Source organism: Lynx canadensis, chromosome C2, assembly GCF_007474595.2.
Source record: "Lynx canadensis isolate LIC74 chromosome C2, mLynCan4.pri.v2, whole genome shotgun sequence".
Taxonomy (NCBI): domain Eukaryota; kingdom Metazoa; phylum Chordata; class Mammalia; order Carnivora; family Felidae; genus Lynx; species Lynx canadensis.
The window spans coordinates 95,718,301-95,734,282 of NC_044311.2; positions in this window are offsets into that span (position 1 = coordinate 95,718,301).

The window sequence follows — 15,982 nt, forward strand, 5'->3', positions numbered from 1 at the left end:
CTCTCCCAGCTTCCAATTTTTCATCTGCAGTGTCCTCACCTCTCTCAGCCATCATAGAATTGAGGAGAGTCAGGGTCTTGCTCTGGATTAGGCTTTGGTTTAAGGGAGTGTTGTGGCTGATTTGATCTTCTATCCAGATCACCCAAACTCTCTCCATATCAGCAATAAGGTTGTTTCAGTTTCTTATCATTTGTGTGTTCACTGGAGTAGCACTTTTAATTTCCTTCAAGAACTTTTCCTTTGCATTCACAACTGGGCTTTTTGGCTCGAGGCCTACCTTTCAGCCTATCTCAGCTTTCGACATGCTTTCCTGACAAAGCTTAATCATTTCTAGCTTTTTATTAAAAGTGAGAGTTGTGCAACTCTTTCTTTCACTTGAACACTTAGAGGCTATTGTAGAATTATTAATTGACCTAGTTTCATTATTGTTGTGTCTCAAGAAATAGAGAGGCCCCAGGAGAGGGAGCAAGATGGGGTAATGGCCAGTCAGTGGAGCAGTCAGAACACACACAACATTTATTTAGTTTGCTATCTTATAATGACGTGGTTCCTGGCACCACAAAACAATTAGAATAGTAACATCAAAGGTCACTGATCACAGATCACCATAACAAATGTAAAAATAATAAAAAAAAAAAAAGTTTGAAATATGGCAAGAATCATTAAAATGTGACACAGAGAAATGAAGTGAGTAAATGGTTTTGGAAAAGTGGTGCTGATAGACTTGCTCAATGCCGGGTTGCCACAAACCTTCATTTTTAAAAAATGCAATATCTGCAAAGTGCAATAAAGCAAAGTGTATCTAAGAAGGCATCTATACAATGAAGAACAAAGTTTTAAAAGATGTACAACGTTATCATTTCATATTTCATATCAATTTTTAGGAAGGCATATGGTACATTTTAAATGAATCTAAATAGGAGCGTTTGGTGGCTTAGTCGCCTAAACACCTGACTTCAGCTCAGGTCATGATCTCACGGCTTGAGGGTTCAAGCTCATGTCGGGCTCTGTGCTGATAGGTAAGAGCCTGTAGCCTGCTTTGGATTGTGTGTCTCCCTCTCTCTCTGTCCCTCCCCTGTTCTCTCTCTCTCTCTCAAAAATAAAATTTAAAATTAAAAAAAGAAAATAAGTCAAAATATATTTTGAATTGAGACCATTCTGGCTTCTCTGGAGATCACTGGAAATATACTGAACTATCATAGAAACAAGGCTATGCATCCCTGGTTTACATGTGTAGAAGACTATTCTAAATGGATCAAGGTACACTGTCCACTTAGCACCTGGTATTTTGAAGTGCCAATTATGTAAAGAATCTTGACTGTGCTAATTTGATCCAACACAATGGCTTCAATACTTCAAAACAATGACTTCAGTACTTCTTGGAAGTGGTCAGCTGCCATGTAAGTAATTAAATTCCACTGTTCATGTCAGACTGGCCTATTTCAGACCTATACAAATCCCAAAAGGTCTCTGTTCATCTCCTTTGGAAGTAACACCTACTGAGTCTCAGTGTGGTTTAATGAGGTATTTACAAGAGACCCCTACCCCTTCCCAGTCTTAAAGTACACACTTCTTACAAATAGAGTCCATTTCAATTGCCTTTGGAATGTTTACCTTTAATATCTCTATAAGGATTAAAACAAACATTCCTGATTAAATGTTAACTTACTTTAGGCATTTACCGCAGGCATATCAGACATCCCCATTATGGTTTGTATGTGAACAGTACTTAATGTGGAAATTACTTTTTAAAAAATTGACAAGGAGATGGAATAACTCATTTCAACATTTCCACAGGTCTCACCTTTTGGAAAGCTTATTACTGAATCAGGGAATGTGAAATTATATGTTCAAAACTCTAAGCTGCCAAAAATACAGTGTTGCACTTTAGAATACTAAAAGATTTCACTCACTTTAAAAATATTGCATAATTTATAAAATGTAAATTAAAGTCCTATTGAAAATGGCATTGTAAAAGGATGCTATCAGGCAATTCTTAATAGATTTCCCACCATTCCACAGTATCACTGGACACTTGAACAATAATAAATGTCACCAGCAGCCAAATCTTAACATTTTTAGCAAACTTTAATTTGTTTCTTTTGTATTTCTTTAAAACCCATGGCTTACAGTAACTTGGCTTTGCTTAGTTTGGATGTAGATTCATTAACTCAGGTGATGTGAAAGAGGGCAAGTTAACAAGCCCGATTATTCCAAAAGCCAGTCGTTTTTGTCAAGTCTTTTGCTTCTGTATCTCATAAGAGCTTCTGCATGCATCTACTTCCATCTGTCCTACCACCACTATCTACTTCAGGCCACCTTCCTCTCTGAAATGAACTACTGTAATTGAAACTCAACTGGATTCTCTGAACTTAGTCTATTCTCTTTCCATCTATTTTGTATACTGTAGAAAGAGTAATCATTTAAAATCAGATTTGATCATCTTGTTATTCCCTTCGTAAAGCCCTTCATAAATAGCTGCTCTTTACTCTAAGATTCCAACTCCCTAATATTGTTGGCATATGTTATTTGTTTTTAAAAGCTCATTCCTTCAAAAAAAAAGCTAATTCCTTTCATTGTATATGTGTGTTCCTCAGTCATGAGACCGTTACTCTTCTCACCAGTAAATAGAGTCTATTTCTGTATCCCTTGAATCTGAGCAAAGCATGCGAGATCCTTTCACCAAAGTATGTGGCAGGATGGTGTTGTGGACCATCTGAGCCTAGACATCAAGAGACCTTGAAGCTTTTGTGTTTACTGTCTTGGGATTCTTCCCGGAAACCACCATGTAAAGAAGCCTAGTCTGGCCTACAGAAGAATGATGGGAGGCCATTTGAAGCAAAGACAAACCTTCTCAGCTGACGTTCCCAAACCAAGCAGCCAACAGCCAGCACCAACTATTTTGTTAAGAATAGTGTGCATAGGGACTCCTGGGTGGCTCAGTCAGTTAAGCATCCAACTTTGACTCAGGTCATGATCTCACAGTTCGTGGGTTTGAGCCCTACATTGGGCTCTGTGCTGACAGCTCAGAGCCTAAAGCCTGCTTTGGATTCTGTGTCTCCCTCTCTGCCCCTTCCCTAGTCATGCTCTGTCTTTCTCTTTCAAAAATAAATAAACATTAAAAAAAATTTTAAAGAGTAGTGTATATAGTATGCATTTTACCATAATTTTTAAGATGAGGAAACCAAGGGAGGTTATAAATAACCATCCCAAGATCAGACATTAAGTGTTGGAAGCAAGATTTTAAATTCAGACACCTTCACCCACATCACCAACTCTTAAACACTATGCTACATAAAATACTCATTTTAAATCTCTTCATACCATATTTCAGACTGTTTTTTCTCTGCTTAATTATGTCTATCTATGTGACTTTTGTAATGATATTTAACCCAACTATATCAGAATGATCTCATGGCCTAAGACACATAATAGATCATACACCTCTATCATTTACCACTATGCTTCCCAGACTGTTAGGTGCTGAATAATGATATCTCTTATTCCTGTGCAGAATCTACATACTTTGAGGATGAATTTTATTTTTCCAATTAGGCAAAAGTCATTTCAGAACCGAGAAGGGTGAACTTTAATTCCATTAGACCTCAGTAACAAAATATACAGGTAAAATAAGAAAATTGTCTTTTTCATGTGTCTCAAGATCTGAATTTGAAAGTCATTCTCTGCAGGTTTTGACAACAGCATCACCAATAAAGCACAAGTAAATGCCCATAAAGTAAAACACTCACATAGGAGTATGAATTCTTGCATGGTTGTGAAAATATCAATTTTTTTTAATGTTGATTTATTTTGAAAAAGAGAGCAATAAAGAGTGAGCAGGTAGGACACATAATCTGAAGCAGATGCCAGACTCCGAGCTATCAGCACAGAGCCCAATGCAGGGCTCAAACTCATGAACTGCGAGATCCTGACCTGAGCCCAAGTCAGACGCTCAACCAACTGAGCCACCCAGGTGCCCCTCAGCCTTTTTGTTCATAGTCAAACCTCACATATGTAAATTCATATGAACTTTGTAAAATAAACTATCAAAAATATGGATGATAACTATGCATTTGGTATTTTGTATATTGATAAGTACATAGGTGTGCTTGTTTTGGCCAAGATGGGCTATCATACTGCTCGGGAGTATTCAAAGGTGAAGCAGCTTAAACGCCAAAATTTTTTACATCTTCAAACTCTAGTATTTACCTGTGAATTTTTGCCAAACCCAAACTCCTCCAGGAAGGGTTGATACAATTTGCTATTGTATAGCGACGATTAGTTAAGAGTATTTTTCTCTTTATTTTACATATGAGGAGAGAAGTCCTTCTATTTCTGAAATGATCTATTTGTTTAGAGAACAAAGCCCAAAGTCCTTGACATGACATTCAAAGCCTTTGTGATGAATTTCTAGGCTACTGTCTGGATATCTTCCTGACACACCTTGCATTTTCTTACTTTGATGCTTTATCTGTGCCTGGAATATGAATTTCACATTCCCATTCTCCTCACCTTGTTTATTCTCTTTTTACTGAAAATTTTTGACATCCACCAAATCATATGACATCTTCTCCAGGGAGACTAAACAATGTCCTTAGTAAAACACAAACTTTCTCTTAGGTCTTCTAAGAAAACTGTGTTATATGAGAATCTCTGAATCAAAATATAAGATACTCTGCCTTAATAGCATTTGGAGAAAATAGTAGTGACTACATCATGGGCTTGTTTGAGGAATGAAGTGAGTTATTCTACATAAAGCACTTTGAAGACTTGCAGGTATATAGTAAACATAACTAGTATATAAATGTTGGTCATTGTATTTACAGTTGCTAAAAAATAATATATAAGTAGTTGTACGTATGGTTGCATAATTTTATAAAGAGTCATCAGTAGCTCTATGTAGATAAAAGGTAAAAAGAGAGAATGGTATAGAGTGATTGCACGCTTGATTTGCATCTGTATTCAGTTGCCCAAAAGCAAAGTCTAAGACAACCAGATCAGTGAAGCGTATGTAACCAAATTAAAACTGCTGACCTTATAGGGTTGTCACCTCAGGTTTAAAACAAAAACAAAAACAACAAATAGAAAAAATTACACTGAAAGATGGGGGAAAATAGGTTACTTTATAGGCCTTTGCCATGTCAATTAATCAGGTAAATTATCAGATTAACTGATTAAAATCTCTCCTCAAATCAAAGCTGATCCAGAAATAAACTTTGTTAAGTAAGAATTGATGATTAAAAAAGAAAGAATGGGGCACCTGGGTGGCTCAGTGGGTTCAGCCTCCGACTTTTCGTATCAGCTTAGGTCATGATCCCAGGGTTCCAGTTTTAATATAATTTTCCACTTCAATGCTTTTGTCAAGTAAGAGCTAAGGGTTAGTTTAAAAGCAAACAAAAAATGAAGTCTATTGAGAAGAAAGAAAAGAAAGGAAGGAAGGAAAGAAGGAAGGGAGGGAGGGAGGGAGGAAGGAAGGAAGGAAGGAAGGAAGGAAGGAAGGAAGGAAGGAAGGAGATATGGGACAGTCATGATCAGGTCACGATCAGTATCATACCATATCTGCATTGGGCTCCGGCTGAGTGTGGAGCCTGATTAGGATTCTCTCTCTCTCCCCCTTTCCCTCTCTCCCTTTCTCCCTCTACTTCTCTTCCCCTCTTGCTTATTCCCTCTCTCTCTCTAAACAAAGAGAGGGAGGGAGGGAGGGAGGGAGGGAGAAAGAAAGAAAGAAAGAAAGAAAGAAAGAAAGAAAGAAAGAAAGAAAGAAAGAAAAGAGAGCCCCATTCCCACCCCTAGCCCATACATGCTGCATGTGTTACCCAGACTCACTTTGCTGGCAGCATTCCTGGGCAGCTCTGCATAGCAGCCTCACCCTCCCCATCTCACTGTGGCCATCTGTGATATCTACAGTGACACTGTCCCATCCTGCCAAGAAAAGGACACACTTGCTCCCACCAGGCCACACAGCATCCACAGAACAGCAAGGAAGAGGACTAAATATGCAGAGTTTGCACTTTCAAAGAAGACAGAGCTTGAACTAGTCTGACCTGGCTAGGCAACCTTTCATTATCAGCTCATGGCAGGTTCCTATGCACTTGGACTTCTAAAGACTGAGGAAGCCTGACCAAGAGCTCAGACCAGGCTTGCTTACGTGAACATCCAAGCATTCTCGTATCAGTTTACATTACATTGGGACTCTGCCTGGGAGTCTTGTACTGAAGCGAAAGGGTTTAAGGACACCCAGAGATGACGGGTTATCTTAGGTGCTGCTGCAGGACAGCAGGTCCTCCCTGTCCCACTGCTCTGCATAGGCAGACATTACCTTCATTGGCTGGTTGACTTTTGCTCCTGAAGACAACAATAATCAAACAACATCTGAGTAACCACCTTGGGCAGCTAGCAGCTAGAAAGAGTGCAGTGGCTCCATCCTGAGAGATGTCAAATTCAAAATGTTAAAATCATCTTTCATGTTTATTTTAAAAGAAATTAGATTAAAAATACATACATTTAACATAATTTCTACTTCGAATCTTTTGTCAAGTATGAACTAAGTGTTAGTTTAAAAACACAAAAAATGAAGTCTATTAAAGAAAGAAAGAAAAGATCTGGGGCAGTCAGAGAAGCTAGAATTACTGAAGATCTGAGACTTATAAGTAGAATTTCTCTGGGAATTTTTATCCATATGATACCAAGGTGAAACAGCCACTGTCTTCACTTTGGCAGAGGTAAACCCTCTAAATATTTAACTGAATTCTCTGTATAGGGATGTATGTGTGTGGGAGTATATGATTAATTTATTCACTGAATATTGTATTTCCCTGAGCAGTTGTACTTTGTAATAAGCCTAAAACCTCAAAATTTAAGAAAAATTCTCCCCATCCTATAATCTGTAATAAATTACAGACTCTAAGTAGTGGATGTGTTTTACCGATTGCCACCCCATTACCGTTACCATGACTTATCCCTAGTGTAGTCTCGATAACTATATGAAGTGTACAGTAGGACCATTCTCTCACTTGATCATGTAAAAACTCTCAAAAATAGATATTTCGAATTTCTCACAAAGATTGTCACAATGCTATACATGTAACAGACCAATATTTCATGGATTTAGTGAGTTATCATATCAGTATATTCCAAGAAAAGAAAAGTTTTTGTTGTTGTTGTTTTATATCAGCAGTACATATTGAGTACATACAATTGAGTACTGTTACTTCCCTTTTGTTGTGTGATCCACAAAATCAGCTTTTTATTTTCCTAAGAAAAAGAAAACATTTTTGAATAAATTTTTATTTTAATTCCGGTATAGTTAACAGTGTCCTTACATACAGATGTCCATAACATACAGATGTCCATATAGCACTGAGTGCAAATGTCTTCCTTAATCCCCATCACCCATTTAGCCCATCCCTCCACCCATCTCCCCTCTGGCAATCTTTAGTTCTCCACAGGTAAGGGTCCGTTTCTTGGCTTATCTCTCTCTCTATTTTTTTTTTCTTTCCTCTTTTGTTTTGTATCTCAGATTCCACATGTGAGTGAAATTATTTGGTATTTGTCTTTCTCTGACTTACTTCACTTAGCATTGCACTCTGTACATCTATTGATGTCATCACAAGTGGAAAGATTTCATTCTTTTTTCTGGATGAATAATAGTCCATTGTGTATACATACCACCTCTTCTTTACCCATTCATCTATCAGTGGATACTTGGACTGCTTCCATAAGTTGGATATTGTTAATAATGCTGCTATAAACATAAGGGTGCATATATCCCTCTGAATTGTTGTTTTTGTATTCTTTGGGTAAATACCCAGTAGTGCGATTACTGGGTCATATGGTAGTTCTGCATATGGTAGTTCTGATTTTAATTTTTTGAGGAATATCCACACTGTCTTCCACAGTGGCTGCAGAAATCTGCATTCCCACCAACAGTGCAAGAGGGTTCCTTTTTCTCTACACCCTCTCCAACATTTGTTTCTTGTGTTGTTGATTTTAGCTTATACCTAATTGTAGTTGTGAGCTGATACCTCATTGTAGTTGTGATTTGCATTTCCTTGATGGTGAGTGATGCTGTACATCTTTTCATGTGTCTATTGGTCATCTGTATGTCTTCTTTGGAGAAATGTCTGTTCATGTATTCTGCCCATTTTTAATTGGATTATTTGTTTGGGGGTATTGAGTTGTATCAGTTCTTTATATATTTTGGATACTAACCTTTTATTGGATATGTCATTTGCAAACATCTTCTCCCATTCAGTAGGTTGCCTTTTAGTTTTGTTGATTGTTTCCTTTACTATGCAGAAACTTTCATTTTTATGTAGCCCCAATAGTTTATTTTTGCTTTTATTTCCCTTGCCTCAGGAAATATATCTAGAAAAATGTTGCTACAACCAGTGTCAGGGAAATTACTGCCTTTGCTCTCTTCTAAGATTTTTATGGTTTTAGGTCTCACATTTAGGTCCTTATTCTACTTTGAATTTATTTTTGTATGTTATGTAAGAAAGAGGTCCAGTTTCATCCTTTTGCAAGTAGCTATGCAGTTTTTCCAATACCATTTGTTGAAGAGACTTTTTCCCATTGCATATTATTTCCTGCTATGCCAAAGATTAATTGACTACATAATTGTGGGTTTATTTCTGAGTTCTCTATTCTATGTGTCTGTTTTTGTGCCAGTACCATACTGTTTTGATTACTACAGCTTTGTAGTATAACTTGAAGTCTGGAATTGTGATTCTTCCTATTTTACTTTTATTTTTCAAAGTTGCTTTGGCTATTTGGGATCTTTTGTGGATCCATACAAATTTTAGGATTGTTTGTTCCAGTTGTGTGAATAATGCTGGTGGTATTTTGATAGAGATTGCATTAAATGTGTACATTGCTTTGGGTAGTATAGACATTTTGGCAATATTTGTTCTTCCGATCCATAAGTTTGGAATGTCTTTCTTTGTGACATCTTCAATTTTTTCATCAGTGCTTTGTATTTATTATTTTTAAGTGTATTTATTTATTATGAGAGAGAGAGAGGGAGAGAGAATGAACAAATAAGTTGGGAGGGGCAGAGAGAGAGAAAGAATCCCAGGCTGACTTTGTGCTGTCAGCACAGAGCCCTATGCAAGGCTCGATCTCACAAACTGTGAGATCATGACCTGAGCCGAAATTAAAAGTTGGATGCGTAAAACCAACTGAGCCATTAAGGTGCCCCTTATCAGATTTTATAGTTTTTCAGGGTGTAGGTCTTTTACCTCTTCAGTTAAGTTTATTCTTTGCACTTTATTATTCTTGGTGCAATTGTAAATGAGATTGTTTTCTTAATTTCTCTTCCTGTTGCTTCATTATTAGTGTATAGAGATGCAATAGATTTCTGGATGTTGATTTTGTATCCTGTAACATTGCTGAATTCATATACTGATATATGAATCTAGTAGATATACTAGAATTCATATACTAGATATATGAATCTAGTAGTTTTTTGGTGGAGTCTTTAGCATTTTCTGTATATATATAGTATCATGCCACCCAGGAAAAATATTGGATCAAGTTTTTTCCACCCTATAAGTCTTAAACTTTAAGGCAGGATTTTACATTAAGTCACATCTTATTAGTTTCCCCAATTTTTCAGCCTGTCAGAATCCTTTTGAATCCTCTATGATGGTTTTCCTCTCTTATGTTATTTGTAAATGTGATCAGCATTTTTTCTGTACTTTATCCTAAAATATTAATTAAATGTACAAGAGTATGGACAATATATGAACCCAAGATACATATTCCTGGAGTTCTTACTCTATGCTGACATAAGGGAGACAATAAAAAGAATGTATGGCTTATTCTTTTTGGAAAACTGACAAAGCATGCACTACTAATTATATTAGGGACCCATTCTTCCTATTTGAAGCCCTGTATATCACTTTCTTATCTTATCTATTTTGTACATAGCCTGAAGTTTGCAAGTAAATAACTTTACTTTAAATTTAAATTGTCTTTAGCAAGCAAGTTTTGTAGAATACATATTTGTCATCAAAACAAACAAAAGGGTCGAGCGTGAAAATAAAATGATAATTGGATTTAATTGGACATAATTGAATGATATCAGTATATTAAATTTGTATGGCACTTGTAAACACAAATCACTTCTTAGAACATATCTGGAAGGTTCATGCGTACTGTATCCAGATTTGTGAATTTAGAGTCATCTTTTCTTTATAAGTAATGATGCACTTGTGTATTTGTTACAGGTCCTACATCTTTTTCTTTCTTTTTTCTTTTCTTTTTTTTCTTTTTCTTTTTTCTTTTTTTTGTTTTTTTTGTTTTTTTTTTTTTTCTATGCTTTTTAATGTTTTTAAACTTTTCCTCTTACAGAGACAAATTGTTTGTCTTTTTAAGAGTTTTATTTTCGTCATCCTGGAAGATACAAATAGTAAGAGCAGATTTCCTTTGTTTAGGATTTATTACATCAAGTAGTACTTTACATCACTTTTTCTCATTTAATCCTCCAACAAACCAAACCTTTGAGGTATATACTGAAAGTAAGAGAAGTTAGCAAGTTTTTCCAGAGTAAGAACCTTGCACATAAGAAAGCTGATTTTAAATTCAGGCTAAGCTCACCCCACATAGCAGGCTCTTCCTATAAATTTCTTATATCCATGGATGCATTTATCTTCACATACATTTTTTTTCCAGAGTTTTGGAAAAATTACATCGACTAAACAGATGTCATCCTGTTTATCACTTGACCCACTAAACTACTGAACTAAGTTTTCTTTTTCAAGTACTGTGTACTGTGCTCACCACCAACTCCCAGTACTTCTCTTCCGGCAAATCTTACACCTTGATGCCTGCAGCCTTAGCCAACTACACTGTAAAATAAACACATGGCTCAAGTGCATCTTCTAATTTCCATTCTCAGTGACAGATTCAATGCCATGCTACTCCATCTCTTGCCTGTTCCACCTGCCTTAAACCTTGGATCATTCAAATTGATAGTCAGCTAAGTGATTATCAAAACAATATCTGATCTGACTCTCCTATTTAAAATTCTTTCATTGCTTTCCATTGACCGTAACAACTTAGGATATGATATTAACCACTTAATAAGTAATATAGGGAGGTCCCTGTGGGATTTAAACCTTGTTTGTCTTTGACTCTCCTATCTGATCACACCTATCCTGAAGGGCAAGCTCCAGGCAGGGTTAGTCTGCCACACTCTACCTTAAGCCAGGCTCAAATCACTCATACCCTACCCCACCTCTCTTGCCTTGCTAACATCAAAAATAGGGGTCCAGGATTTGTTTAGAGGCTCAATGATTACATCAAGAACTCGGATTCTGTGGTAAATATGGTGAATGGTCTCCCTTCAAGGAAGTACCTGCAGCCCAGCTGTGGGTCATGCACTCTGCAAATAGCTTCTACCTTTGAACTCCTTCATGGTCAACTTAGCTACAGGGAGCCACTTTCCCCTTAGCACATTCTTCCCAGAGAGGCTTGCCTGTAGAGACTAAGCAAGATCGAGGCTGGAGGCTAAAGGTGTGGCACACAGGCCCATGCGTAACACTCTGATTGGAAATCCTTTCTTTAAAGTTCACTGCATTTTAGCTGAGACTTTGCCAGGCCTGCATTAGAGTTTGGCTTCTTCCTCTTCCCAGTTTGGCTTCTTCCAATTTCCTTTCAGAAATGTTGATCCCTACATACTGTCTTAGTTTTCTTCTTTTTTTTTTTAATGTTTATTTATTTATTTTGAGAGAGAGAAAGAGAGAGAGAGAGAGAGAGAGAGAGAGAGAAGGGAAGAGGCAGAGAGAGAATCCCAACCAGTCCGATGTGGGGCTGGAACTTATGAACCATAAGATCATGATCTGAGCTGAAATCAAGAGTCAGACACTTAACTGACTGAGCCATACAGGTGCCCCTCTTAATTTTGCATCTGCAGAGTACAACTTCCAACTTTTTCTGTCATCTTTAGATGTTGTCTCTCCCCATTTCACAGGATGGCTGCAGCAGTTTCTAGAATCATGTCCTTGTATGATGCTATACAAACGTCATGTGGACAGGGTTGAAGCAGTCAGGGCATCAAAAGAGCACTTTATATCATTTTGTAATGGAAGGATGTTTCCCATAATTCCCCAGCAGAATTAGCTCTTCATTTTAAAGGTCGATATAGGGTCATATGACTAATCTGAGCTGTAAGAGAAGCTAAGAAAGTGAATGGATTTTTTTTTCTTAAATCTCTATCTTGAGATACCTACTCAGTAAGGAAGATGGGTCACATATCTAGAAAAGAATTCGTCTATGGCAAGTTTTCAAACTTTTATGCTCATGCACCCCTGAAAAGAATTTGAAAAATGACCTATTTTTCTGCACATTATTTATTTTGCATCAAAATCTGTTTTGTTAGAAGTTTAAATATTTCTTAATGAGTGTGATATCCAACATTCGTAAACTTTTAAAGATGTTATATTACTCTTTTTTAAATTTTTTTATTTATTTTTGAAACAGAGAGACAGAACATGAGCAGGGGAGGGGCAGAGAGAGAGACACACACACACAGAATCGGAAGCAGGCTCCAAGCTCTGAGCTGTCAGCACAGAGCGCGATGCTGGGCTCAAACTCACAGACTGTGAGATCATGACCTGAGCTGAAGTCGGACACTTAACCGACTGAGCCACCCAGGCACCCCAAGATGTTATATTACTCTTAACATGCCTCCAGTGGAATCTGAATACAACAGGTTATTTATTTATTTATTATTTTTATTTATTTATTATGGGAATTTTCAATCATACACAAAATCAGAATGTTCTAATGGACGTCTTATATCTATCATCTAACTTAAAATCAACTTCTTGCCATTCTTGCTGCTTATATGCCCCCCAGATATATATTTTTTTCTATTTGTTGGGGTATTTCAAAGCAAATCACAGATGTCAAATCATTTCATTCACAGATATTTTAAGATGTATATCCAATACACAAAATTCACAATACCATTATGTCATGACAAGCACATTTTACAGGAATCCCTTCATGGTGTCTAATACTCAGTATGTGCTTAACTTTCTCTGCTTGTTTAAAATTCGTTAGTCTTCTGTTTGTTAGAATCAGTCCACACATTGCCTTTGGCTGATTGCTTCTGAGTCTTTTTCAAAATCCAGAACATTTTCTTCTTTAAAATGTGTTTTTATTTTTTTATATTAATTTATATTTATAAATTTCATTTTTAAATTTTCCATGCCATTTATTTATTGAGGATACTGCATCTTTGTCTTATGGAAGTTCCATATTCTGGGTCCAATCAATGTGTTTTCATAATTGTGTCTTCATGGTAGTGTTTAACATGTTCTTCTTTCCTCCCACATTTCCAACAAACTGAAAGTTAGATCTAGTAGGTTGATGGGATTAAGGATTATTAATTTCATGAGGGCATAATAGCATATTGTCTCACTATTAGTGATATTAAAATTCATCAGTGAGGTCAGCTATTGTTAGCCTGATCCAACTGCTTGAAATTCACTATAACTCATTAAAATTGGTTTTAGCCGCTATGCTCATCATGTCCAGATTTCATTAAGGTTACAAAAGTCATACTTTCTAGTCTATTATTCTTCTTATGTTTATCGTCTGTAGTTTCCTATAAAGAAGACCTTCTCAAGGAAAAAAAAAAAAGAGGCTTTTCCTTATCAACTATCTGGTTAGTATGAAAAACAGCAAGACAAATACTTGATCTTTTCCCTTAATTAGTTTTCAGAATAATGAGACACTGCCCTAGCAAGCTTAAGGATTATGAATGAGGACTTTTTAAAAAATCATTGTGAACTTCTGGACTTTTACATGTGTTTCAACCTATTGCAGTCATTACTACTGCTACTGCTACTACTGCTAATTAATGCTCAGAATTTCCTATATTTTGGTCATGGAAGCCTGTGTAAACTTATTTTTGTGTTGTTTTGATATGACTCTGGTAGTCTTTGACATTGTCTTTCTGTCAGTCATGGCAAGGTTCATGTTATGAATGGCCTGCTCCAGATGTGGAATCGGCCATTTTTCCAAAAGGCCAGTTTTTACTTGTTGTTATTTTGTTTCATTTTTTAGTCAAAACACAAATGATAATTTAGAAATGACATTCTGCACACACCATAGAGTTTTGATAATCACCATTATTCTAAAAAGGGTAAACATACCTAAACAAACCTCTAACAGTCAACCATCGGACATTGTTTCTTTTTCTTCTTGAAATTTAATTCTCATTCCACAACTTCTGCATGGTTTGATTTTAATGACATATATTTTTACTTTTGAAAGTATGCTGTTAATCATCCTATCATAACTCTCTGCAACAAAAATTATGTATAAATTAAGATATGATTATTTTTTATTTCTTACAATCATATGTCTCTAAGTCTTAAATGCTTTAGTATACCCCATAAACTTTCCATAAAAGTTAGTAAAAAGATCTACATCAATGCTTAATATATATAAAACACCTCTCATGTAAGTATTTTTTTATCTTAAAGATATAATGTTAACCTGTGAAAAGTAAAGACGGAACTTTTTTCCTTCCTGTTCTTGAAATCATGCAAAATATGAAGCTGAGACAGAGAACTAACCACAAAGCATTTCCTTAGGCCTTTCTCATAACAGAATAACAAAAAGGCAGAGGGGGAGCCTTTTATAACAGATTAATATTGTACAGTGTACTTCTTACAGATTTTGAATATTATAATTCTAAAACAGGTAGGTAAGGCATAGAGTCTTTCTTTGAGTTATGTATCTACCTGGATGAAATAAGGTACCATCACCTTTCTCAGCAGTTCTTCATTAGCTTTGTGATACCACAGGACTTGTCCTCAGAACCCCTGCTTTCTCTTAACAGTAGTCAAGGATGGATAAAATGAAGTCATTAGAAGAACTGTATCTTCACTCCTCAGCTACACCCTTCGCTATATTTGAATTGAGAATATCCCAGCATTGACCAAAACACCCTGATTCTAATTTAACACATCATTCTGCAGATTTCATGTTGTCCTTTTGTCTGAATCAAGGATTCAGTTTTTTTACTCCTGTGGCAATGTCCCGTAGTAAAACTCTGGATGAGTAAGAGGTAGACCTTTCTTCTTAAAGTGGGAAAAAAGCGATAGTCAAAGAAGTAGTGGGAAAGAAGAATACCAGCATATTAATTAAATAATATATGAAATCTGTGGATCATAATGATGAATTAGGTAAAATCATTTGTGACCGCATACCTCCCTGTATAGTTTTTGTACACCCCAGAGGTACTTCATTTTGAAGACTGCTGTGCTAAAGTATGTATCCAATAGTGGGACTGAAGTTTCCTTGATTCAACACAGGCATAATTGTATTAATCCTGCCAGACTGCTCTTTAGTTTGGCTGAACCATTTTATAAGTTCTCACCAATAAAATCCTAATTCCTTTAATTTTGTCAACACTTGTTATTATTTATTTATTTATTTATTGCCAATCTGAAATGTGTAAATTGGCAGTTTTATTTTGTATTTTTCTAATTAATTTTATTCATGCTATGCATATAAGTTTTTCCTTCTGGAAACTTTATTTTTTAATTCTCTGCCTGTTTTCTATTGTGTTTTTTGCCTTGGTCTCATTGATTTAGAATTTCTTGCATGTACTTGATATTAATCCCTTTAAGATTTAAAATATCCTCTCAAATATTATTTAAAAGTACATCACCTTTCAGCTTTATCAATAGTAACCCACAGTGAGCATAAATACTTAATTTCCAGTGTGATCAGAGCCAATGATTCTTTTATTTGCTCTGTAGTTTGTGCTTCCTGGGTCTTTTTTAAAAATTATGTTCCCACCCTAAGATTCTTGCATTAGCATTATTGTTTAACTTCTCTCACGTAATTGTAAATCTGTTTGGAATCCATCTTTGTGTGTAAGTATAATGTAGACATTCAACTTTATTGCTCTCCATTTCATGAACCTATTTTCCCCTAATATCTTGTACATAATTACTCC